The 24305-nt window shown below is 36.9% G+C and overlaps 1 long non-coding RNA gene across 3 annotated transcripts in view; it reads right to left on the bottom strand.

Moving 5' to 3' along the window:
• Nucleotides 1–24305, bottom strand: part of LOC309864654 — a 251154-nt gene that overhangs the window by 50392 nt on the left and 176457 nt on the right. The window contains exon 4 of one of the 3 annotated variants that reach the window (XR_014311668.1): nt 2826–3652. The exons of the other annotated variants lie outside the window; for them this stretch is intronic. This is a non-coding gene — a long non-coding RNA (uncharacterized lncRNA). Of the gene's footprint in view, nt 1–2825; nt 3653–24305 lie in introns of those variants that run through there. 3 annotated transcript variants of the gene reach the window in all.

The raw sequence follows: 24305 nt of genomic DNA, 5'->3' as shown, positions 1-24305 counted from the left end.
ATGTAGAGAAGTATTTGCTATCAGTAAATGATAATCTAAAATATGAATTCAAACAGGTTTGTCAATTCCAAAGTTCATGCTCCATTCACCCTGAATTTTCATTCTAATCTCCTCAGGAAATACAGATACGGAAGGTCTATCAAGGACCTAAATGAACCCCTGCAGCAATGCTCAGCAAACCCATGCTCAGGGTTGGCCAAGTGGAATCTTTGGGAGGAAAGAATCAGGGGATTACCAAATCTCTTCCTCCTCCAGCATGTTCTTAGTTTTGGTAAGATTTGAAGCAAGATGTTTCTTTTGTTGCTGTGGGTCTTCATCTCTGGATATCTTATAGGGGTAGTAGGACAAGGGAGGACACTGGAGAGAGGACTGTGCAGAATTTGGCTATGTATAAGAGTTTGAGGAAAAGGGAAAGATCATGACATCTCTACTTTGCCCAACTGAGTTCTCCGGAGCAGAAGAGCAGAGAAGCCTTCAAAGAAAAAGCCCCAGGGAGGAAAAAGTCTGAATTTACTTGTATTAGCACCTAAACACAATTGTAGGTGGCTGAATGAAGCATAAGTCTCATAGAGGTAAATGTTCCTTAATGTACATCATCAGAGGTAGGAACAGTTGCAAAAGCAAAGATGCATGCAGCCAGTTTTCCCACCTCTCACTAATGTCATAAAGGGAAAGAGAGTGATGGAAAGTTCAGATCCTTGGAAAGGAGACTTACCCTGCTGGAATATCAGAGGAGAGAAGAAAAGGTGTTCATAAGAACTAGGATTGACTAGAGATCCAAGGGAGTGCTAAATGTAAAGGACGTTAATGAGAAGGATAGCAGTCACCAGGTCAAGAGAGTTTTACTACCTCGTACGATGCTCTTACTCTCTCTCTCTTCCTTATCCAGCATTCTTTTCTCTCTCCTCTTACCAGGACCTTGATTCTGCTCTGAAGTCTTTAATAGCTTTTTTTTTCTTTGCTTACAGAATGATGCATGGTTTCCAAATAGGCATTCAGTATGCTCTACAATGTGGCACAAATTTCCTCTCCTACCTGGTCATCTACTCTTACTATAGGAAATCTTCACCATTAAATTGTATGCCCCATTCTTTTTTTTTAAATTTTTTATTTTTTATAAACCTATATTTTTATCCCCAGGGGTACAGGTCTGTGAATCACCAGGTTTACACACTTCACAGCACTCACCAAAGCACATACCTTCCCCAATGTCCATAATCCCACCCCCTTCTCCCAAACCCCCTCCCCACAGCAACCCTCAGTTTGTTTTGTGAGATTAAGAGTCACTTATGGTTTGTCTCCCTCCCAATCCCATCTTGTTTCATTTATTCTTCTCCTACCCACTTAAGCCCCCATGTTGCATCACCACTTCCTCATATCAGGGAAATCATATGATAGTTGTCTTTCTCTGCTTGACTTATTTCGCTAAGCATGATACGCTCTAGTTCCATCCATGTTGTCGCAAATGGCAAGATTTCATTTCTTTTGATGGCTGCATAGTATTCCATTGTGTATATATACCACATCTTCTTGATCCATTCATCTGTTGATGGACATCTAGGTTCTTTCCATAGTTTGGCTATTGTGGACATTGCTGCTATAAACATTCGGGTGCACGTACCCCTTTGGATCACTACGTTTGTATCTTTAGGGTAAATACCCAATAGTTGTATGCCCCATTCTTAAATACATTGTGCTTTCTTACCTTCATATGTTGGCTCTCCATATAGCCTCTACCTAAATGCTCCTTTGTCTGATTTACCATTCTTGCTGTCTTTGAACTTTATACATAGTATGAAGCACACAAAAGTTGCCCCATAGAGCCTAATAGGGATTACATCTTTATGTCTCATCTCCTTTTGATTTTGTAAATTCTTGAAGGTCAATAAAATGTTCATATAATGCATTATTCCAAGGCATAATTCCTTGTACATAATAGGTACTCAATATGTAACTGATAAATGAAGATATTAAAAAGAAATTATGATTCTATTAACTAAGGAGATCTGGAAGGATCATTTGCTAGCATCTAGCCTAATGCTTTCATTTTAGAGATGAGGAAACTGAATCCCAAGAAGTTAATGATCTTGATCTTCATAAAAACTACTTCAGCCACAGCCAGCACTAAGAATAATAGCTAACATCATTTGACTATCTACCATACACCATACACCATACACCATACACGAAGTCTTTAGTTATTTCAACTGTTTTAACCTTTTAGCAATCCTATGACATACTCAATAAGCTCATTTGGTAGAAAAATAGTATCACGCAGAAAGACTGAATAATTCATACAAAGTCACATACCTTTGTAAAGAGTGGAATCAAGATTTGACCACACTTTGATTTCAGAGTATGCATGCTTAACCATGACTCCATTTAGTTGGACCTATTTATCTAGTCCTCATTCTACTATGCCATTCTATCTCTGTAGGGTATACAAATATTGGCTGACCCAGGCCCTTGCTGGCTTATAAAAATGAAAGGCTTATGAAAAATCACACATATGTAGGCATTCACTATTACTAATTTAGCTAATTAATATTACTAATAAAGCTAATAAAGAAAATGAAGTTAGTACAAGCTAACAGCAATGTGATTTTAGTTGAGAAATGAAGTGTAGACCCTATTTAACAAAATTTAGTATTTTAGTTTCTACAATTCAGTTTTCCTTACAGCAAGTAACAAACAGATCCAATAAAGAGAAACAGCCTTGGCTGTTCTAAACCTGCCATCTCTTCAGTTTTTATTGTAAACTACTCAAGAGGAAAAAAAAAAAAAAAAGACCTGTTGGTAGGTCTCATGGAGGTTTATGAATTTAGGTTCTAGTCGATGACGATGATGATGATGGTAACAATATTTCAATGCCACATTTTTTTTCTGTGTATGAGTAAGCTTATTTTCTAACGCTTCAGAAACCAAAGCCTGCCTCAAGCAAGCCTATTTTGAATTGCTTTATGCTTAGTTTTCCCTGCTAATTAAATTCCAGTTTATAATTTATTACAGTGTTCCTTTTTCTCATTCACTGCATTTCTGTGTGAGCTATTTCTAGACTAGAATTTTTAAATTTTCTCAAGGAAATATAAACCTTGCCTTTCTGTAAATTGTAAGAGCAATTGTGACCACAGGATAATTATGGAAAAGCAATTAAGCAGTGCTTTGATTTTCTCCAAAGTTGTACATTCGTAGTTAAAATCTAAATGTCTTGAGGTTCTCCTATCTGGACCCCTTTCATAGGGAGCACCCTCCTCCCAACATCTTTCGATGTCAGCCTCTGCTTTCCCAGTGCAACCAAAGACCCTCCAAAAATACAAACTTGCTCCTGTTTTTCCACTGCATACAGCCCTTCTATATTTTCTCCTTATTCACTCTCTTAGTATGGCAACTTCTTTGTCCCTTTGACCCTCTGTACTCTCCAGCCTCATCTCTCACCACCTCAGGTCCTAGCAATCAACTCACAACCATGTTGCCATTTTTCCCAATAGGAAATCTAGAGAATAAATCTAATACTTCTTCCTCATGACCATCTCTTAAGTATTTAAGTGCAGCTATTGTAGGTTACCAGAGTTTTCTATTTTCCAGGTTAATTTCTCTGATTCTGGACATTCTTCAATAATTATGCTCTAATGTGTCCATGTCTTTGTAAAACCTGTTAAAATGGAATTCAACATTTTGTTAGGGTTTGTATTCTTCAGAGAACAGTGAGCTCTTCTCATTCTGTACCCTTAATTTTCACTCATGGAAAACAAAATTTCATAAACCTTTTCATTATCCACATCCACTCAATTTGCTCTAGCTAACTAAAATTTTACATTGATTTTCCTTATATTAAAGTTCCCCAAATCTGTTCGTTGCATTTATTGTTCTAAATATAGATATGATAATTAATATTCAATTCTGTTGCATTGCATCTCATTAATTTTTAACTTATCATTTCACCCTATGTTTGCATCATTTAAAATTGGATAAATAGGCTGTCTTTGTCTTCATGCAATTTATAGATAAAAAAGTTGAAAAGCACAGGGCCAAATACCTAGTCTGTGGGCAGCTGTTGTATTACTATGATTAAAGTCATATTTCACCATCTTTTTCATGAAGAAGTTTATAGACCTTTTACAAATATACTCTTCTCAAGAGTATCAAGTCACATTACATAATCTTGGTGAAAGGATGTTAGCTCTTTGTGATCCCAAAGCATCCTTATAATCAAAATCCTTTTTGAAAGAACGTTAAACATTGAAATCACAGTTATGACCCCAGAATAAACCTTCTTCCTTTTAGAAAACTTGAAAAGAAAACTGAGATAAAGAAAAAATTCTGAGGAACTTCCTCTACTTTCCATAAGTTTTCAAAGATAATTTATAATGGCTCCACAAACATATCAGCAACTTTTTATAATGAAAGAAATACGGTGTAATCATCTCTTCACCCCTATTGTTATTTGGTGTTTTTCATAACCGCAGTGACTCTACTCTTTCTAATGTGAAATTTTTCTTGATAAGGAAGATAAAACAGGAGTTCATTTTCTAAAGTCTGAATTGGTTTTAATTTTACTTATATTTGCCCAAATCACACTAAATGAGATTTGAAGAATTCTCAAAATTGTTTAAAAAACATTATTTTTTTAAAACTCCACCTTTTCCAGCAGAGTTTCCGAAGGCCATATCCTCTCTTCCATGAGCCAGTTTCCCCAGACTCACGAAGGAAGGTCAAATGGGTTTTGTTCATGTGCTTCTGAATGTCTTGGTGGATGAATCCCTTGATTTGGGGTGACCAATGGTACTCCTTTGTCAAAGCCACTCCTGTTATCATGTCCTTCTTTCTCCTCTGTCTCTCCTGTCTGTGGTGTCACAGTTGCATCTTGCCACCCTAATGCTTTCTGCTACCTGCCATGGGCTTTTGTGCACTGCATAGTTCCCGATGGTTTCTCCTGCTCCTGCTCCTAACTACTCTAAAATCACTGCTGCTTCCTTGTCTTTTCTTCTTGACACAAACAAGTCACCTTGCTAAAGCGAAGGAATGCCTTTCTCTCACAGCAAGCTGTGTGGCTGTGTGCGCTATTACTTCCTCTTCTTCCTGGGATTCTCACACAAATCTTGGTGTCAGCTAAGTAAGCACACACCCAGGCATACTCCAAATTCTCCCTCCCTTTTGACAGAGGCTCATTATATTTCAGCACACTCTTGAATCTAAACTCTCTACTACATTGGGTTCAGGATAATCCAAAATAATCTCCCTACCTCAAGGTCAGATGATCACCAGCATCAATTCTACCTGCAACTTTCATTCCCTTCCATGTAACTTAATATATTCACAAGTACCATGGATTATGACATAGACATCTTTAAAAGACCATTATTTCACCTACTACATCCACTACCCTGCAGGCTACATCTGTCTATAAGAAATACTGATGCCTTGCTCTAACAAACAGAGTTCTGACTCCAACACAGCCATTTCAATGTATGACCACAAGGCACTTGAGCTTTCTTAGGCATGACCAGGCACCAAGTTGTCTGTAACATTTAACTTCAAGGAACACATTTCTGTGTAGTCCTCTCTGTGGCACCCACTTTAGAATGCTCTCATATCTCTTCTTCTCCCTCTTAGAAATAATTCCCTTGTAGGTTTTCTCTCCAGTCTCTGATCCTTTCTTGTAAATCCTTCACCTGGATTAATAGGTCCCAAACCATTTCTAAAACATTTTATCTTTGTAAGCCTTGCAAAAGGAAATCCATTTTAGAACTACCTTAGTATTTAAAGCTCATTTTATTGGCACCTTAATAGAAATGTAATTTTTAATATCTTGTTACATGGTACCTTCAACTGTTTAGTATTATAAATGATTCTTTAGTGAATGTTCTTATACACACATCATTTCAAAAATATTCAAGATGTTAGAGAAGTCCAAGAAGTGAAGTTAATAACTAAAAAGTGTCCCCCATTTTGACTTCTGATGGACACTGATAAAATGATGTTTATACAGGTGTATCCTCCTATATATAAGTATACACTAGTTTACACTCTCAGAAGCAAATAATTGTGGAAGACTGGTTTTCCACACTACTACTAACAAGACATGATGTAGACATTTTTGGCTTTGCCTATTAAATTTATGCTAGAATATATTTTATTGCATTTCCCTTCCTCTGATTGGAAATGGACATGTTATGAGATTGAGAGCTATTTGCAATTATAGACATTTCCCATGTGTTTTTTATGTTTTAGAATGTAGAATACTCTGATCATTTTTAACTGACTTTTGACAATTCAAGTGACATGAGGCCAAAGTGTGACTGGAACTAATCTTGAGACTCTTCCCAGGGGAAAGTATCAGGAAAAGAGGATATGAGCAACAAGTGTCAATAACCAGAGCCAAGATTCCATCAGAATCCTCTGATTCCTCTAAATTTTACTGATCATTTACCACTTGAAGAGTAGTAATCATGAAGATATTCTTATGACTCTAATTCTATCTCTTTCTCTCAGGAGAGGATATAGAAGTGGAGGCTCTGTTCCAAGAAATGTAGAGGAAATCTTTCTTTGATTGGGCCTCAATTGGAAAAGGTCAGGGTTAATATTACAAAATCCTGAATTAAGAAGGAACACTCTTAAGGATACTGGCATATAAGTAATCCTTAAAATGTGCAGAAACTCTTAAATACAATGTGTTACATTTAAATGGATAGGAAACAGATGACCAAACTATTTAGGCTTGTTTTCAATTTAAGAACCTCAGGAGTCTATAAATATCAAAATAAAATTGATGCTTACTTAGAGAACTTTAAATTTTGTGTTCTTTCTCAAGTTAGATAAAATGACTATAATGCTTTCTGTGTTATTTCAGATGAACATTGACATTCAGTGCCCTTTAGTGTGAGATCTTACACAATTCAAGTTCTATATTGAGCATATAATTTATGTCCAATGACACGCTCTCTTGAACTGCTGAAGGAAAAAGACTCCTTCCCTGTGAAAAATATAGGGCCAGGAAATGAGAATGCAGACTTCAGGTATTTTGATCTATTTAGAGAATCCTTGGTTCTGAATAATCCAAACAGATGAAGTTTTGTGACACTATTTAATGGTGATTAAAGTTGGATCAAAAAACATCCCAAGGATAGTATAATTTACTGTGTTTGAAAAAAAGTTTGTTTTCAAGGCTCTTGCCCAAACAGCATAATAATTTTTCTCAGATGATCTTTCTTACTCCTTTTATTCGATTAGGATTGCCCCCAAAATAGTACAGGTAGTCCTCATTTTGCGTGGTAATGTAGGACCACAGAAATGGCTATGTAAGATGAGACCATACAGAGGAATCTTAACTGATGAGAAAAATTACAATTGTTCCATGACCTTTAAAGATATTTGTCAAACTTTTGAAACTCTTTTGGTGTATAAATAAAGGAAAATGTAAAAAAAAAATGTGTAAAAATAATATTTACTTAGAGTTTGTTAATTTAAAATATTTCAACCATTGAGAATTAAAATTATTTATCTGTACTTTCATCAGGAACAGTTTGAACAGTACTTGGGTTCTCCTTGTAGTTGTATAACTTAAGATACAAAGGAGTATCTTTCCTGCTTTGGGGAATTGTCATAGAGTTTTCTACATTTTGATCAGCTTCAAACATTTTAGCCTTTGTGCTTTCAATATTGTGAAACAACTCTGAGAGTTCTTTTACTGTGAAGAAGTTACCTTTTTTAGGACAGCTTTATCTTTTTGTCACAATCACTTTCCTCATGTGTTTTGGTACATTCACCAAATTTTTTCACTAAGTATTTTCACTAAGTTTCTCCAACTGCGTGTCTACAGTCTATCAAATGCGCTAATGCCAACATTCCCACAGTTGGCCATTTCTTCTATAGTTCCATTTGTGTTAATTCAATTTGCTATCACTTATCTTTTCACTGTACTCTCATCATCGTTGGCAAATTCGCTCTGTTAATTATCCATTTGTGTAAAATGTCACTTTAGGTCTATCACTCAGAGACAAGGAAACAACACAACTACATGCTTTGCTGTCTGTATGTGAACTGAATAACAGATGTGCAGACAAATTCTAAAAGTGACACGATTTGTTCCTGTTCATAATGCACATCTGTTATTGGCATAATGATAGTAGACTGAAGAGCTAGCAGGAAATTTGTACCATATGCACTTATTCGGTTCATATGCTATAGAGATAGAAATTTGAACCATGTTTCTAAAGGACTGGTATTAGTAAACCATGGTAGCTGAAATTCATGCATATGGGAACTGTGCAAAGCAAAAATTGACTTGCTATAAATAGGAATGATATATTTACTTCTTTATTTATAAAGTCTGCCTTTTGAAAACAAATAGTTCCTTTTTCCAAATCTAGTATAAAAAATGGGAAAAGAAAGGGGACAAAATACTAAGATCTGATTAAATATGTTTTTTATGAAAGATAATTTTGATGAAAGCTCTGGATTTTACTTTTTTAATCAAATAATTTACATAATATCTACTACATTAGGAATTCTTCTAGAAGCTTTACAAACATCAGCCTTTTTAATAATCTTAGTAAGAATAAGTAGTCACCATCATTTTCCCTTCTTAAAGATGAAAAAACAGGAAGAAGTCCCTTGTGTAAGGTTTATAACTTATAAATGGCAAGCATGATTCAAATCTATGAAGCCTGATTTTAGAGGCTGTGCTTTCAATCACTGAATATTTCTGCCTTGTATCATCAATCTATGTTGCTAATTCTGCAAAGTAACACATTATCAGATCATTGCTCTTCCTGATAGAGTTAGGTCTATCTCATTCATTGTTGCAGTTTATGACTGTAGGTTCAGAATTCAGCACACAAAACTGACATTATTTATGACAGAGATTACTAGGGCTCCACAGAGCTTAGGGGAGAGGTTGTGCCTTTCTCTCAGGGAAGTAATAAATGCAAAGAGAATTATTTGAAAGAAAAGGAATATAGCTGCTGACATCTCAAGGCCTGAGTTAACTAGTTCAGAGGGTCAGAAGGGTGAAGTTCTGAGCATGAAGCTCTCCCTGAAGGTAGAAAAGAACACCAGAGATAATGGAATGAATAAGTTATTTACTCCATTTCTACTCAGATTACAAGGGTCTCTTTAAAGAAACCCTCCAACTAACTTCACTGACACTTAAATGGCATCAATTTGGGGCTGCCTGGGTGGCTCAGTAGGTTAAGCCTCTGCCTTCATGCTCAGGTCATGATCCCAGCGTCCTGGGATTGAGTCCTGCATCAGGTTCTCTGCTCAGCAGGGAGCCTGCTTCCTCCTCTCCCCCGCCCTCTCTCTCTCTTCTTGTGATCTCTCTCTGTCAAATAAATAAAATCTTTTTTAAAAAAATAAATAAATAAATAAAATGGCATCAATTTTACTTTGCTTTGCAAACAACTGTCCATGATTCCAGCCAGTAAACCTGACAAATATATTAACAACTATATTAAGTAGACACAACAGTTAGAACACAGCAAGTTCAAAAGTATTATCCCATTTCTTTTATTAAATGTCTAGAGAATACCAGTAATCAGATAACTTAATCTGCTTCTCTGGAATTGTGGTTAAAGATTATAATGGTTGTTTATTTTTAAATCGTCTTGTGTTTCATGGCCACTTCCTGAGTGTCTGCTTGGTGCCTAGCAACTGCCAAGCATCCAATTTTCAGTGCTAATCCTTTTCTCTTTGGCAAGTAAAAAGAAAAAAATCAAAGGTTAGGCAGGCTGTTACTAGAAATAACTTATTTAATAAAACAATATGAATGACCTAGAATAAACCATTCATGAATAGAAGGTCACAAAGAACACAGTACAGGGTCTATTTCTCATGGAGTTTTTCCAACAATTTCCAAGTCCAGCTCCACGAGTTGTGACAATTCTTTCATTATGTGTACAATAAATCTTGGTTCCTGAGTGATTTCACTTAAAAAGAGGAAAAAGGGGAATAAAAACTAGTAAATTTGTGTATTGGTGGTGGGTGGTAATGGTAAAAATCATATGAACTAATGACAAGAGACAGATTTGTGTTCCAGACAAGTGTTGACCCCAGGTAGGCATCGGTTTTCTTTAAGAAGAAAGAATTGAGCTATTTGATCTCTAAATTCCCTTTAAGGTCAGCATTTGAATAATACTACAAAAGCCTTTAATTATGTCAAGGCCATCTAATAAACTAACATTCATTAGCTCATGACACTCATGCTGAAATACCTCCACTGGGTTTCCATTTCTCTTAGAATAAAATCCACCTTCTTTATCACAGCCCAGAAAGCTCCGAGTGATCTGTCTCTCCACAACCATCTCTTCATTCACACAGCTCTCTGTTCACATGCCCAGTTCAGTCACCCACACTTGGCAAAATTCAAGTCTGTCTTGAGGCTTTTACCTTTTCTTTAACATCCTCTGTCCACATCTAAGCTTATCAAGGGCCTTCAATTTCTTGTCTTTTGGGTCTCAGCTCAAATGTCATCTCCTCCTTCTCAGACAGGGTCTCCCTGTCCAGCTGACCTGAAGGAGCTTTTCCCAAATTAATCTCTATCACCTAGCCAAGTTTAATTTTCTCTGTAACAACTTGCAATGGTTTTATTCATTTACTTGTCCTTATCTGCCTTCACCTATACAAATGCATAACCTATGTGAAAGCAGGGATCTTATCCATCTTACTCCTCTGTGTACCCTCTGGAACAGTGCCTAATAGGCACTAAATATTTTGAGAATAAATGAATGGTCATATGCCACCAATGCCAAAGCACAATGCTTGGTACCTAGTGGGCATTCAGTAAATATTTTCTCAATGTAACTCAGTGAGTGAACTTGGTCACCTTCTTATAAAGGTGACAGTATGAATTATTTATTATTTGTTCTGTATTAGTTTCCTATCACTGCTGTAAATAGAGTACCACAAACTTGACTTAAAACAACAACAGCTATTATTTTGTAGTTCTGGAGATCTGTTAGTTCTGGAAATCTAATGAGTCTTATGGGGCTAACATCAAGGTATTGAAAGGACTATATTCATTCTGGGAATTCTAGGGAAGAATCTATTACTTCGCCTTTTCCAGCTTGTAGAGGCTGCCTGCATTCCCTGGCTCATAGCCCCCTCCCATCTTCAACACTTGCAGTGGCCAGTTGAATCTCTATCATGCTGTATCATTCTGACACTAAATCTCCTGCCTCTCCTGTGATTTTATGGGCCTATTTGGATAATTCAAAATAATCTCATCTAAAATTTCTTAATTTAGTCACATCTACAATATTCTTTTGCCATGTAATATAACATATTCATAAGGTTCCAGGGATTAGGGCATGAACATCTTGTGATGGGCCAATTATTTTGCCTACCACATTGTCATTTTGAGTGATCTGCAACAAATCACCCTTGTCTTCGGTGATCTTATGGAAACCTCTTATCTTTCAAATATGCTGCATGGTCACATTCTGGAAAGGATTCCCCAGAATCTTATATCTCATTGTCCCATCTTAGGGCTATGGCTTGAGGGGGTGAGTATGAGTAATGCTACTTTGCATACATTGACCAAAGGTTTTATACTCCTACCACCTATGCATTTAAACAGCCTAAAAATAAGCAGATGTTGACATCTCTGGACAGGCTAAAAATCTATTTCTATTGCTGGTTGAGGATAATTACAAGAAGGGAAAACACAAAATTTCTATTCTTACAAAAAGAGAAAATAAGGACAATAGTCTATATTGTAAGAAGATAAAATTCAGTGAGAGTCAAGGAAATTGCACCATTATTAGAAAGATCTATCTTAAGCCTGGAAGGCAGCAGGGAGAAGGGCTGTATGATAGACTCCAAAATTTGCATTGAGCTAAGGCACTCTTTTTCACTTGCCTAGGCTAAGTGGGTCCATACAATTAAGCAAACCCGGGGGCCTCACACATTAACTTGCCTTCAATATATTCTAACTGCCATGGCACAGCTAGTATTTCTGGCATTATTTATGAAGGCAGTCTTGCTATATTTGCACAGCATGCAGCATTGTTCATAACAGGCTACAGATTATTGTCAATGAATAATGCCTGAAAAGCTCCTAAACCTTTGTGCTTATGCCTAGTAACTAAATAACAGTAGCTGCTTTTCTGTGTTCTGTTTAAGATTATAGCACAGCCATAAATAAACTACTAGTAGCAGGATCCATTCAGCATCAGTGACTACCACTGCAAAGTTATGAGATCATATTGTTCCCTGTTATACTATAAACAATGTTCATACTAAGATTTCTTTAAGTTGATGAATCCTAAATATGGACATCAAATTTTCTGAAATCTCCTATTTCTTGAATTGTTAATCCAGTGAAAGTACATAGCAGGTCTTGCTTGGGAATTTTCCTTTGTGAAGAGTAATCACAGAGAAATGGGAATTTCTATAAGTCATTCTTATCTCTGAATTATTAAAGAATTGCATGGGAGTGTATCTCATGCAGAGATAGGGAGAGGGAGGGAAGCAGGCTCCCTGCTGAGCAGAGAGCCCGATGCGGGACTCTATCCCATGACCCTGAGATCATGACCTGAGCCGAAGGCAGTGGCTTAATCCACTGAGCCACCCAGGTGCCCCTGGAAGTGTATCTTTTAACATTCACTGGAGGGTTGGGCTTTTTCTCCTGCCAACCTTTGTCAGAGAGCTTTGGAAGAGGCTATTGGATCTCAAAATTCCCATTTCACAGCCCAGTTCGGTAAAGGCAAAAATCTCTCAGAGATTTCTGCCTTTACCTCCTCTTAAAGGCCACATTAGAAACTCTTTACCAAAATCAACAGGAAAACCATTGCTCCCATTGCCAAAACACTATAAAGGGCAATCTCTGTGCTGCCTAGTTTAACCCTCTCTATGAGACCACCACTCAATGCAAGACTCATAACTTAAAGAAGGTCATATAAATGAAGTGCCACAAACACTGGACACTGATGCAGAGCAAGAGTCTTGGACAGAACTGTAGTCATGAGGGACTTCACCACCAAGGAGATCAGGAGTTTTCCTTACTCTTCTGGATTTCACCTGACTTCATCATCTCACCAGAGTGTATTTGTTTCCTGAGACTACCAAAACTAATCAATACAATCCAGGTGGTTTTAAACCTGTGAAATGTATTCTCTCACAGTTCTGGAGTCCAGAAGTTCAAAATCAAGGTGTCAGCAGAATGGTCCTTTCTTGGAAAGCTCTAGAGGAGAGTCTTTCCTTGGTTTTTCTAGCTTCTGGTGGTTCCAGGTTCTCCTCGTTTTGTGACTCCAGTCTCTGCTCCATCTTCACATGGTCTTCTTCCCTGTGTACCTCTGTGACAGAATCTCCCTCTCTTTTCTCTTATAAAGACACAAGCCTTGATTGTATCATCAAGATGTTTAACTAATTAGATCTGCAAAAACTATTTTCATTCAGATGTTCCAGATGGACATGTGTTTTTGGGTGGGTGGACACTCTTCAATCCACTCCATGGTATTTGGTTCCTCCACCTGGGCCAGGCTGCTTGAGAAGAATTGCATTCCCATGGTTCCCAAACTTCCCTCATTTTGCCCCAGCCCTATTCCCCAGGTCCTTACAAGAGGCATAGGAAACTGGGGCCTGGACTGATGCTGAACAGAAAACTTCCTACCCTGCTGACTGTCTCTCTTGTCCTGTTCCACAACAGCCATGCTTTCTCCCTGCAGAATACCTAGGAAGGCTGCCTCCACCCAGTCTCCCACATTTCTGGAGAAACGGACCTCTGTCTCTGCGCTTCCCTTCATCTCACTGGAAGATTTTGAGACCTTCCACTCAGCACTCAGGATGAATACCTCCCATTTGCATAGAGTTGGATGGAACTGGAGGGGGTTATGCTAAGTAAAATAAGTCAAGCAGAGAAACACAACTATCACATGGTTTCACTTATTTGTGGAACATAAGGAATAGCATGGAGGACATTAGGAGAAGGAAGGAAAAAGTAAAGGAAAAAAATTACTTTATTTAAAAATAAAGTAATCAGAGTGGGAGATGAACCACGAGAGACTATGGACTCCAGGAAACAAACTGAGAGTTTTAGAAGGGAGGCAGGTGAGGGCACGGGTGACCATGGTGATGAGTGTTAAAGAGGGCATGGACTGCATGGAGCACTGTGTGTTTTACGCAAACAATGAGTCATGGAACACTACATCAAAAACTAATGATGTACTGTATGGTGACTAACATAACATAATAAAAAAAAAAGAAGTTTTAAAGTTTTTGATTCATATAACAAAATCTCTAGTTTATAACAATTTATAATTGCACAATCTAGTTCATTATTCTCTTCAGATGCAATTAACTATATCAGCTTTGGCTAACTTAAGAGACAGACTATGTTATAGCATTTTAATTTGCATTTCTTTTATTACTAGTAAGGTTAGAGATTCTTATATATTTATGAATCATTATACTTCTTTTGCAGTGGTCTTTCCAAATTCTTTACCTATATTTTTCTATTTGGATATTTATGTTTTCAGTAATTCATTTATTCATTCAACAAATTTTTATTGTCTACATTGTGCCAGACAGTGGGCTAGACTGAGGGGAAAGAATGTTAGACGTTAAGAGGAAAATGGCTGGCTTATGTATTAAGGCTACGAATTCTTTGTTATGTGTCATTAACATTTACTGGTTTGTCATTTGTTAATTTTGTGTTTGATAAGTATTGTTTTATGGAAGTTTGGGAGATATAATTTGTATTTTTCTTCACTTTGGGGGGCAAGAAAGGTGTTATTTTTCAGAGAAATTCCTCACCAAAATATCCAGCCATTGTTCTTCTCATTTGCTTGCATTTTTATTCCTTTTATATAATTCCCCATTTGGATTTTATTTTGATATATGGAATGAGGCTTTAGAACTTTCTTATTTTCCAAATGTTAATTATCCCAGTGCCATGAACTAATGATCTGTACTTTCTCATTGTTTAGAAGCTTGTATTTATCATATATTAACATTTTATAACTATCAGAGTCAGCCTAAGATTTCCATTCCATTTCATTATTCTATTCTTGGGCCAATATCACAGTATTTATTATTAAAGCTTTAGGTTTTAGTATATGACAATGCCAATTCTCACATTTTCTTCACTCTCTTCTTTTTCTTGATCCAGTATGACTTTATTATAAACATGAAACATACAAATAAAAGACTCCTATGGAGTCTTTGATTGGAATTGGCATAATTTTCCTTTAGACGAAATCTATTTAGTTCCACTCCCCTCAATTTCCATTTGCGAAGCAATTCTTCCTAATTATCTTTTACTCCACAGTCCCTTGTAATATATATCCCTAATGCCACCCCTTACCAGACCACACTGAAAAGGCCTGTTAGTTCAGGTCTTCTGTTTCAAACTTGACCTCGTAAACGAAGAGGGTTGTAGGAAAAAAGGAAAGTTGTTTAGAACTTAAAAGAAAAGATTGTTTCAAATCCAAATTTTATTACCAATGCAAATTTATGAATTAAGGTAAATAAAATGCACTTAATCTTCTTTTTGTTGGTTAAAATAGTACAAAAATTTGATATACTTTAGTATTCCAGATACTTTATGATTATTAAAAGATTTGTTGACTAGGCTGATACAATTATAGCATTGTCCTGGAGAATAGAACAAAATAGATGTTGCCTAACATTCTTATTTTAACTATAAGAAATGTACTGGGTTAAGATGGCCATTTCCTGGAGTTTTTCACTCAATACATGTATGAAATTTTTTGCTCCTTCTGAATCTGCTGAAAGTCCAACATTGCTCTTGTCTCTTGCTATCTGGTCTACAACATTTGCCTCTTGCTTTGGCCATCTTCTTTGTATTTGCTTATGAAAGCACAAGCTTAAGTACTGGATCACAAACAAATGTCTATATAGTTTCCATGAGCCTTCAAAAAAGAAATTAAATGATGGAACTCATCTAAATTTCCCAGAGAGTATCAGCAGATAAGGAATCATCTTTATTTTCTATGAATCTTGATAAGACTGAATAGTTAGGTTGCTACAGTTATCCCGGTAAAAGCAATAACAGCTTGCTTAAAACTTTGCAGTCCAACCTGTACCTCCTGAGGCAAATAATACATTATATATTAATAAAAATAATTAATTAAAAAAAAAACTTTGCAGTCCATTCCAAACAACACAACTCACAAAAACAAACAAACATGGAATTCACTAAGTAGTCATCCTTTGCTCTCTTGGCACTTAAAAATAGGCCACATTTCTGCCTCAAAGGTCCTCAAAGAAATTTACCTATCTATGTTAGGCTTTTTGTCATTGTTTCCTTTTCAAGAACTGGGTTGAAGCAAATCAGGTACCTCTTAGTGAAAGCACTGAAAGTAATTACAGTGGAAGACATAATCCTAGGAGGCAAAAGACAGAGGCCATGAAAGCCATGAAAACAGGCAAACACTCAGTGAGCCCTTCTATGTGGTATTTGTTTTTTCATATGCATGGATGTCAACCTTACTACTTTTTAAGTGGTTAGTTTCTCAATGCCAGCAACTGTGCCTCTTCCATGATTAGATGGGACTTGGTATTTGAAGATTTTCTGCACAGGGAAATCTAGTCCCATCTTGGAAGCATCATCACTAAAGTTTTCCCTGGGGAGTCTCGGGACTTGAACATGTCACCCCACAATGCTGCAGAGTCCTTAGCAAACACCATTGCTGAAAATATGTGTTAGAACTGAAGTTCTTACTCACCTAAATAATCACAAGTGTGCCACAGGCCAAAAACCCTGCCTCAACCATGCAGGCATCAAACTGGCTATACATTTTAAGTAGATCCTCTTCAAAATTTTCTTTTCCTTTGAAATGTCTTATTTTTTCCCAATTTCAGTTGGCAATCACTGTGTAACTGGATATAATTTCATTTACATATAAATGAAATTATATCTTCATTTCCATTTATGTTTCAAATGAAGCTGAAAAAAGTCACTATGTCTGGCTTATTAAAAACTAAACAATTGAGTAGAATGAGTCCCCCTACATAGACTAAAGATAGAATTCTAAATTATATTTATACTGTTCAATTTAATGACATGATCATATTGAATTAAACTTGTGACATTATCTAAAATGTCTAGAGTTTTCTTACTCTGCAAATTTTTAGTCCACTCTCATGAAAAGCTTGGGAACTCGCCTCACATTTTTTTTCTGATCTCACATTGATATTAGAGTCATCATACATTTTCTTGGCAATTTCTTAGAGCAGGAGATAACAGGTTGCTGAATCTAAAATTTACCTGGACTTAGTGAAGTCACTTACTCTTATGATTGCTTTATGTATGTCTAAATTAATTTTTAAAATTCCTACCTTACCTTGGATCTTTGTCATGGAGCACTCCACTAGTGTAATACTGCAATAGAAGTTGACCAAAATTGAGTGACATAGACTTCATTGGGTCTATGTACCATGTCATGTAATTAAAATATGTATGACATTGCTTAATTAAACAGATAAATGCTCAGGAACATATAATTAAGTATCCCTTTTATATACTGAATTAATTAAAAATAGGTGACTTATGTTTAATATCACATGTAAGCCATCTAAGATTAATTTTTAAAATAAATTAAAAAATAGGGATACCTAGGTGACTCAATTGATTGTCTTCAACTCAGGTCACGATCCCAGGGTTCTGGGATCCAAACCCACAGGGGATTCCCTCCTCATCAGGGAGTCTGCTTCTCCCTCTCTCTCTGCCTCTGCCCCCCACTTGTCCTCTCTTTCTCTCTCAAAAAATGAATATAATATTAAATAAATAAATACCCAGAAATTATGTGGGTCTTATAAATAGTAATAACTAATGTTTATATATTAGTTACATTTTGATGTGCTGAGCACTTTACGTATAACATACATTTTTGTTTTTTACAACAACTTTAAGTTAGATGCTATCATGCCCACTTCATGAATTAAAAAGCTAACGTACAGGAAAGTTAACTAACTTGCCCCAAGTCACATATCTAGTGGCAGCAGAGCCCAGATTCAAACTCATGCCCCCTGACTCCAAACTCATTTTCTTAACCAGTATGCAATGCTACCCTTAAAGCTTATTCCCAGGAAGTTTTCCATCCAAGCTTTACCCAAGAGCCTGACCTTCTACTGTGAGGTGAGTTTTGACTAATGCACGTAGCTATGCAGGTTGGAATCTACAGTCCTGCAAAAACACACAAAATTCTTTCTTGGACTAAAAGTAACCAATAGATGGAAGGTCCTGATTTAGAAATGCCAGATTTAACAAATAAAAATATAGGATGCCCAGGTGAATGTGAATTTTAGGTAAATGTAGTTTTTACAAATATAAATATGTTCAAGTTCAGGATATGGTTATACCCCTGTATTGCCACTCCTGCCAGGCAACCAGTCCCCCTTGGTAACAAGTCATCAGGCTCACTACCTAAGCAGTATGATTTGATGGACTGAATTACAGGGAAGTCCCTTATCCAAAGGTTTCATCCATCTCTTTTTATTTCAAGTGAAGACTGAGTCACAAAGGATAAGGTATTTTGATGCCAAAACATCAGCAAAAATTGTCACAAACTCCTGGTGGTCATTTTCACTCCCACTACACTCTTGGCCCTCAATCTTCAGTGCAATGAACTATTCAAACTTCACATTGAGAAAAATGTCTTTCTCATTCAGTTGCTTTCTGTGTATTCAGTTTCAGTCATAAAATGTAAAGACCAGATGGACGTGGTCTTTGAACATCTGAGGACAGAATTTGGTCCTGGATGTTTTGTGTAGACAGCCTCAAAGCCTACAGTGAGGATCAGTCCAAAACGCATGATTCCATGTAAAATTAATTACTGGGTAAGCTTCCCATTACTGAGTTCACAGTGGCCTTGAAAAATATTGTCCTTCGAAGTATGCCAAGTCAAAATCATGCAAAGTGCTATTTAATTGATGCATTGAGCTTAAAAGCAGCCAACTCTATCATATTAGCCCTGTGTTGGGCACATCAGCAACAGCTCAGTAAATAACTTGTTGACTGCTTGACTGAAAGGATATTGGAAAGGTACTGGGTGATTCTCTGCTGCATGACCAGATGTCCTTTGCAAGGTTAAACCCAGCAGGGCAATGGAAAGTTGCTGAAAATTATTCATGAGAGCAAAACAAGAGAAGCCCATTATCTGCATTCTATGGTGGATGCACAAGCATTGGAAATGGGAGTTGTCACAACAGTGATAGCAGAGAAAATGGCACAGAATTGGGAGTTGGGACGCTTGAATTTTGGTGCTTTTCCAACAACCCTGTGGGAGGCTATGGAAAAGACCGCCTAGATTCTCTCTGGAAGTTTGGTTAAATGTTTTCTAAGGACACTTCCATTCTTTAATTCTACATTTTTTCTTCTGACTCGGGTTTACATGATTTAAACATCAAGAAGTTTTAAGTCTCTGCCTCTTTTCAAGTATTGATTTCCTTCTTTGATTCCTCAGCTTTCTAAGCATATTTCATACTTGAAAAATGTGACATGAATTTCTTATGAATATCCCGACTTGTAAGGGAGTTCAGTTAGTTAGGTTAATCAGTGTGGTCCTAGAGTTGTCATATAATCAATCCTTTTATAGTCATTCATTCTTTTATTCAGTGAATGCTGAAATTTTTGTAATAGTTAATATTTATTAAGAACCTACTACATATTATGCAGTGAACCAGGCGCTAGTAAGAAGGTTCCTATTCTCAAAGGGCTTAAAGTCTGTATAGAGAATGGCAAAATTGCGACAACATGGATGGAACTAGAGCGAATCATGCTTAGCGAAATAAGTCAAGCAGAGAAAGACAACTATCATATGATCTCCCTGATATGAGGAAGTGGTGATGCAACATGGAGGCTTAAGTGGGTAGGAGAAGAATAAATGAAACAAGATGGGATTGGGAGGGAGACAAACCATAAGTGACTCTTAATCTCACAAAACAAACTGAGGGTTGCTGGGGGGAGGGGGTTTGGGAGAAGGGGGTGGGATTATGGACATTGGGGAGGGTATGTGCTTTGGTGAGTGCTGTGAAGTGTGTAAACCTGGTGATTCACAGACCTGTACCCCTGGGGATAAAAATATATGTTTATAAAAAATAAAAAATTAAAAAAAAAAAAGTCTGTATAGAGAAACAGGAATGTAAACAGAATTTCAATGCATTGTAGTAGGTACTAAATAGAAGTGTTTACAAAGAGCCACAATATGTTAGAGGGAAGGGGACAATCTCCTATCTGAACCAATCAAAGAAAACTGGTACAGATGAGAGACCACTTGAGCTGAAAGATGAGGCCGTCAGAAGGGTTAGAAGAGGCATTCCATCAGAAGACGCAATATTATTCTACAATAACATGCACAACTTGTATGGGTTTGAGGATAAAGAGAAGTTGAGAAGGCTCAAGAAGCCAGGTTAGCTAATATACCCCAAATTAAGAGATAAGGGAGGGATCAAAACAGGAAAAAAATCATAAAAAAGTGTTAAAATAAGTATGTATTTGTGATGCAAATGTGCAGGGAGACTAAGAACATGAATCCTTGCCCTGCAGAAGATTGTACTGAATATTACATGATCTTCCACAGGCCAGTCCTGGGAGCAGACATTTTGTTGTAGCTTCAATCGATGTTTCTGCACTGGGTTTCCCATTTTCCTTAATGCTAGGCCTTCGCAAAGGTTAGATCTCTTTGTCCCTCAAACTAAAGTTGCTCTTCTGTCCCCCAGCAAGTACTCTCCATTGTGTGACCCTGTTGATCACAACTTGGAAGTGCCTTGTCTGTTCATCTGTTTGTTTGCCTTCGATTCCGAAAAGATGTGGTCCCTTCCACAGACAATGATCATTTGAGCTTCTGCTTCTACCCTTCAAAAAAGCATTCATTTTCTGGGTGTTGTAAAGTGATCAGTGCCTAGCACCACGTTTGACATATCAAAGCCAAAAATCCCATAGTAACAGCTGGGATCCGGAGCCATAATTTCTTCTTATACTGCACATCATCTCATATTTCCAGGGGCTGTGTAACTCTTCAATAAGTAGTGGTAAAATTGCTATTTCATATTTGTATTACATTTTATATTTTAAAAAGCTCTGAAGTTGGCTCCTCAGTCTTAAAGAAACCAGTTTCTGGGGTGCCTGGGTAGCTCAGTGGGTTAATGCCTCTGCCTTTGGCTCAGGTCATGATCTCAGGGTCCTGGGTTCAAGCCCCGCATCAGGCTCTCTGCTCAGCAGGGAGCCTGCTTCCTCCTCTCTCTCTCTGCCTGCCTCTCTGCCTACTTGTGATCTCTGTCTGTTAAATAAATAAACAAAATATTAAAACAAACAAACAAAAAAACCTGTTTCTTTCTTTGCTAGAATGAGTTAAAGTGCTAGAATAATAACACATGGAAAAAAGTGGTATAATTAGGAACCAGCAGAAACAGTGGCTTTCCTATTTGTACTGCATGGTTCCTTTCATTGAGTGCAATGTACAAGCTCCAGTATAATATGTAATGTGGTCATCAATTTTAATTTTGCTAGCTATTCATTTGACTGTTGCTGCCATTCCCATCCAAATCTTCAAAGGGCAGTGCCAGGATGACTAGCACAGCCACCAGCTCTTTTTCCTGTAATATCACTGAATCTGATCAACCGATTTTCTTTGCAACTTAGGATCACAGATAGAGAGCTCTTGAACTCACTCTGTCTGATAATCATTTGTCCAAAAGCACAAATTTTCAAAGAGTAGTAATCACAATTGCATATTCTGTGTATAACTCATTTAATGTAATGATAATGTTAATGTAATTCACCTCGGGCTCATTTATATGTGGTCCTATTCCATGTGTAAATGTTTATAGCACCTTGACTTGCACACTCCTTCCTCTGCTTAGTTAAAACAGGGTTCATATCCTCAACTGAGGAGATGAGAAAAGAAAGCATACTCAAAAATTGGCCACTTAGCTGAATGATCTCTCTGATGTTTAAATGTTTCACCTGCAAATCACTATTCCAAATGTATATAAAAGCCAGGAGTCCCCTTCTTGTACACTAATATTGTGTTTTGTACATCTTTATTGAACACAAGCCAAGTTTATTCAGGAATCAATACTTAGCACTAAAATTCATGAACAAATGTGACTTCAGTCAGTGTTTAAGCTCAAGGAAGATGCTTTTAACACAAATCTACATAGGTAGACTTGCTTAATTATCAACTTCAGCGGATGTTTATAGTCTCAGAGTTCACTTGAGACTCAAAAATAAGAAGTCAAAGCTTTTTTATTAGGCTGGTGGTTATCTGCTTTTCTCTAAAATTTGAAGAAATTCACATGGTGTCTGATTATAACTTTACCATCTGATAAATGTCTTTCCCCTGGGATAGTAAAATATACAAGTGACTTCTCCAGTTATTACATGATGTTACCAAGGAAAACTATGTAAACCATAGGTTCTAAATTTCCTACAATTCTTTCAAAGCTAAACAGACAAAATTTCTATGTTGGCTTCCTTGCTGGCTGGAATCTACTTCACTAATTATGGATTATTGTTTTTCCCACCTAATTCCATTACTCATGTAATTCTTAAAGGTTCTCATAAAATGAATATAGGTATTACTTCATCTGTGCTCCTGATATGAATTTACTGCTAGAACTTTTTAGCCTTTAATGATAGTAGAAACTCCTTTTTGAAACTAATAGTATTGTGAACATAGTTGACAATTTATGCCACAGAGTTCAAGTCTTTGTAAGTACTCAGACATACACATCCACACCTTTACAATGAGATTACAAATAATGGCATTCTGTATGGCAAGTGATTGCATTCTCAATAATCAGTGCACTTTAATATTCTCAATATTCTTATAAGTTATTGTGCTTCAAATTAAGACCAATGTAATTGCAATACTAATGGCATTAAGTTCTCCACTGACTTGGAAGGCCCATAAGGTGTTCATTCTTGTTCACCACTCTATCCTCTTTGTCTAGGTCAGTGACTGAATTATAGTAGGTCTCTTTCTTAAAAATTGTGTTTTAAAAAATAAGTAAATAAATAACCTAAAAAATTAAGTGGAAAGTAATTTCCTCCTTTTTAAATTCCTTTGTGGTAAAGCAGTGTTGAGGTGGATATTATTTTGGTTCAAGAGAAACCAAATTTTTTTAAAGATTTTATTTATTTAGGGACACCTAGGTGACTCAGTCCTTAAGCGTCTGTCTTCAGCTCAGATCATGATCTCATAGTCCTGGGATCCAGCCCTGTGTTGGTGTTGGGCACCCTGCTCAGTAGAAAGTCTACGTTTCCCTCTGCCTCTGCCCATCCTCCTGTTTTTGTTCTCTCTCTAGCTCATGCTGTCTCTCTAATAAAAAAGTGAAATCTTATTTTAAAAATTTATTTATTTATTCATTTATTTATTTATTTATTTATTTATTTTTCAGATTGAGAAAGAGAGAGAGAGTGCACAATGAAGGGGGAGTGTCAGGCAAAGAGAGAAGCAGGCTCCTGGCTAAGCAGGGAGACTCATGCAAGATTCAATCCCAGAACCCTGGGATCATAACCTGAAAGGATAGCAGATGCTTAACTGACTGAGCCACCTAGGCATCCTGAAAAATCACAAATTTGATTCCCTTACATTTCGTACAGACACAGTGGCCAACTGGGCAGGATTTGAAGGTGAGTATTTCCTCTTTAAAGGAGAATCTATTATTAACTAAATGTTGAAAAATCACAATGATTTACAGTTGCTGAAAAACCTTAGAGGCAGCAAATTATAACAGCCAAGGAGATAAGTGGGTAAGGGTTGACAGAAAAGTCAGAAATGAATTTGAGTAAATGTCCTGAACTCAAACTATCTGTGGGCCATGTGTCGAAGATGATGCTCTTACCTGCTTAGATCTAATGAGTAAGCATCTCTCTGGTTGGAGATGCTTCATCTACTGTACCCAGCCTGTGGAGAAAAGCACACAATGTGCCTAGTCCATGGGAAAATACAGTCCTCCAGGAAGTGATAGCACTTGGCCTGCTATGCAGCGAGGCCATTACTATGGTAATACCCCCATTTTCTCTCTTATGTTGAAAACGTCTGAGTTCTACAGCTCATTCTTTTGTGTGTGATCAGTAGGAAAACAGAATGATGGAAAGACTTGATGCTTTCTAACAAGGCAACGTCTTCACCAACCAATTCACGACATAAAACAAGTATCTGATGTTCCCATTTATTCTGCTCCTTCTTAGCCTAGCCTAAGTCCAAAAGTACAAATCCAGTTGACTCCATTGGTTCAAGCTGACTCCCTAATTCGCCGCCCCCATCCTTTTATCAGGCCTGCTCCAAAGTTCTTGCTGAGGAATTCACTGTGCTAATAGGAATGTCTGGAGGGATAAA

This window comes from Mustela nivalis, assembly GCF_964662115.1.
Source record: "Mustela nivalis genome assembly, chromosome: 5".
Classification (NCBI taxonomy): Eukaryota; Metazoa; Chordata; class Mammalia; order Carnivora; family Mustelidae; genus Mustela; species Mustela nivalis.
Note: the sequence above shows the minus strand (reverse complement) of the source record. Positions and strands in the feature narration are given on the sequence as shown.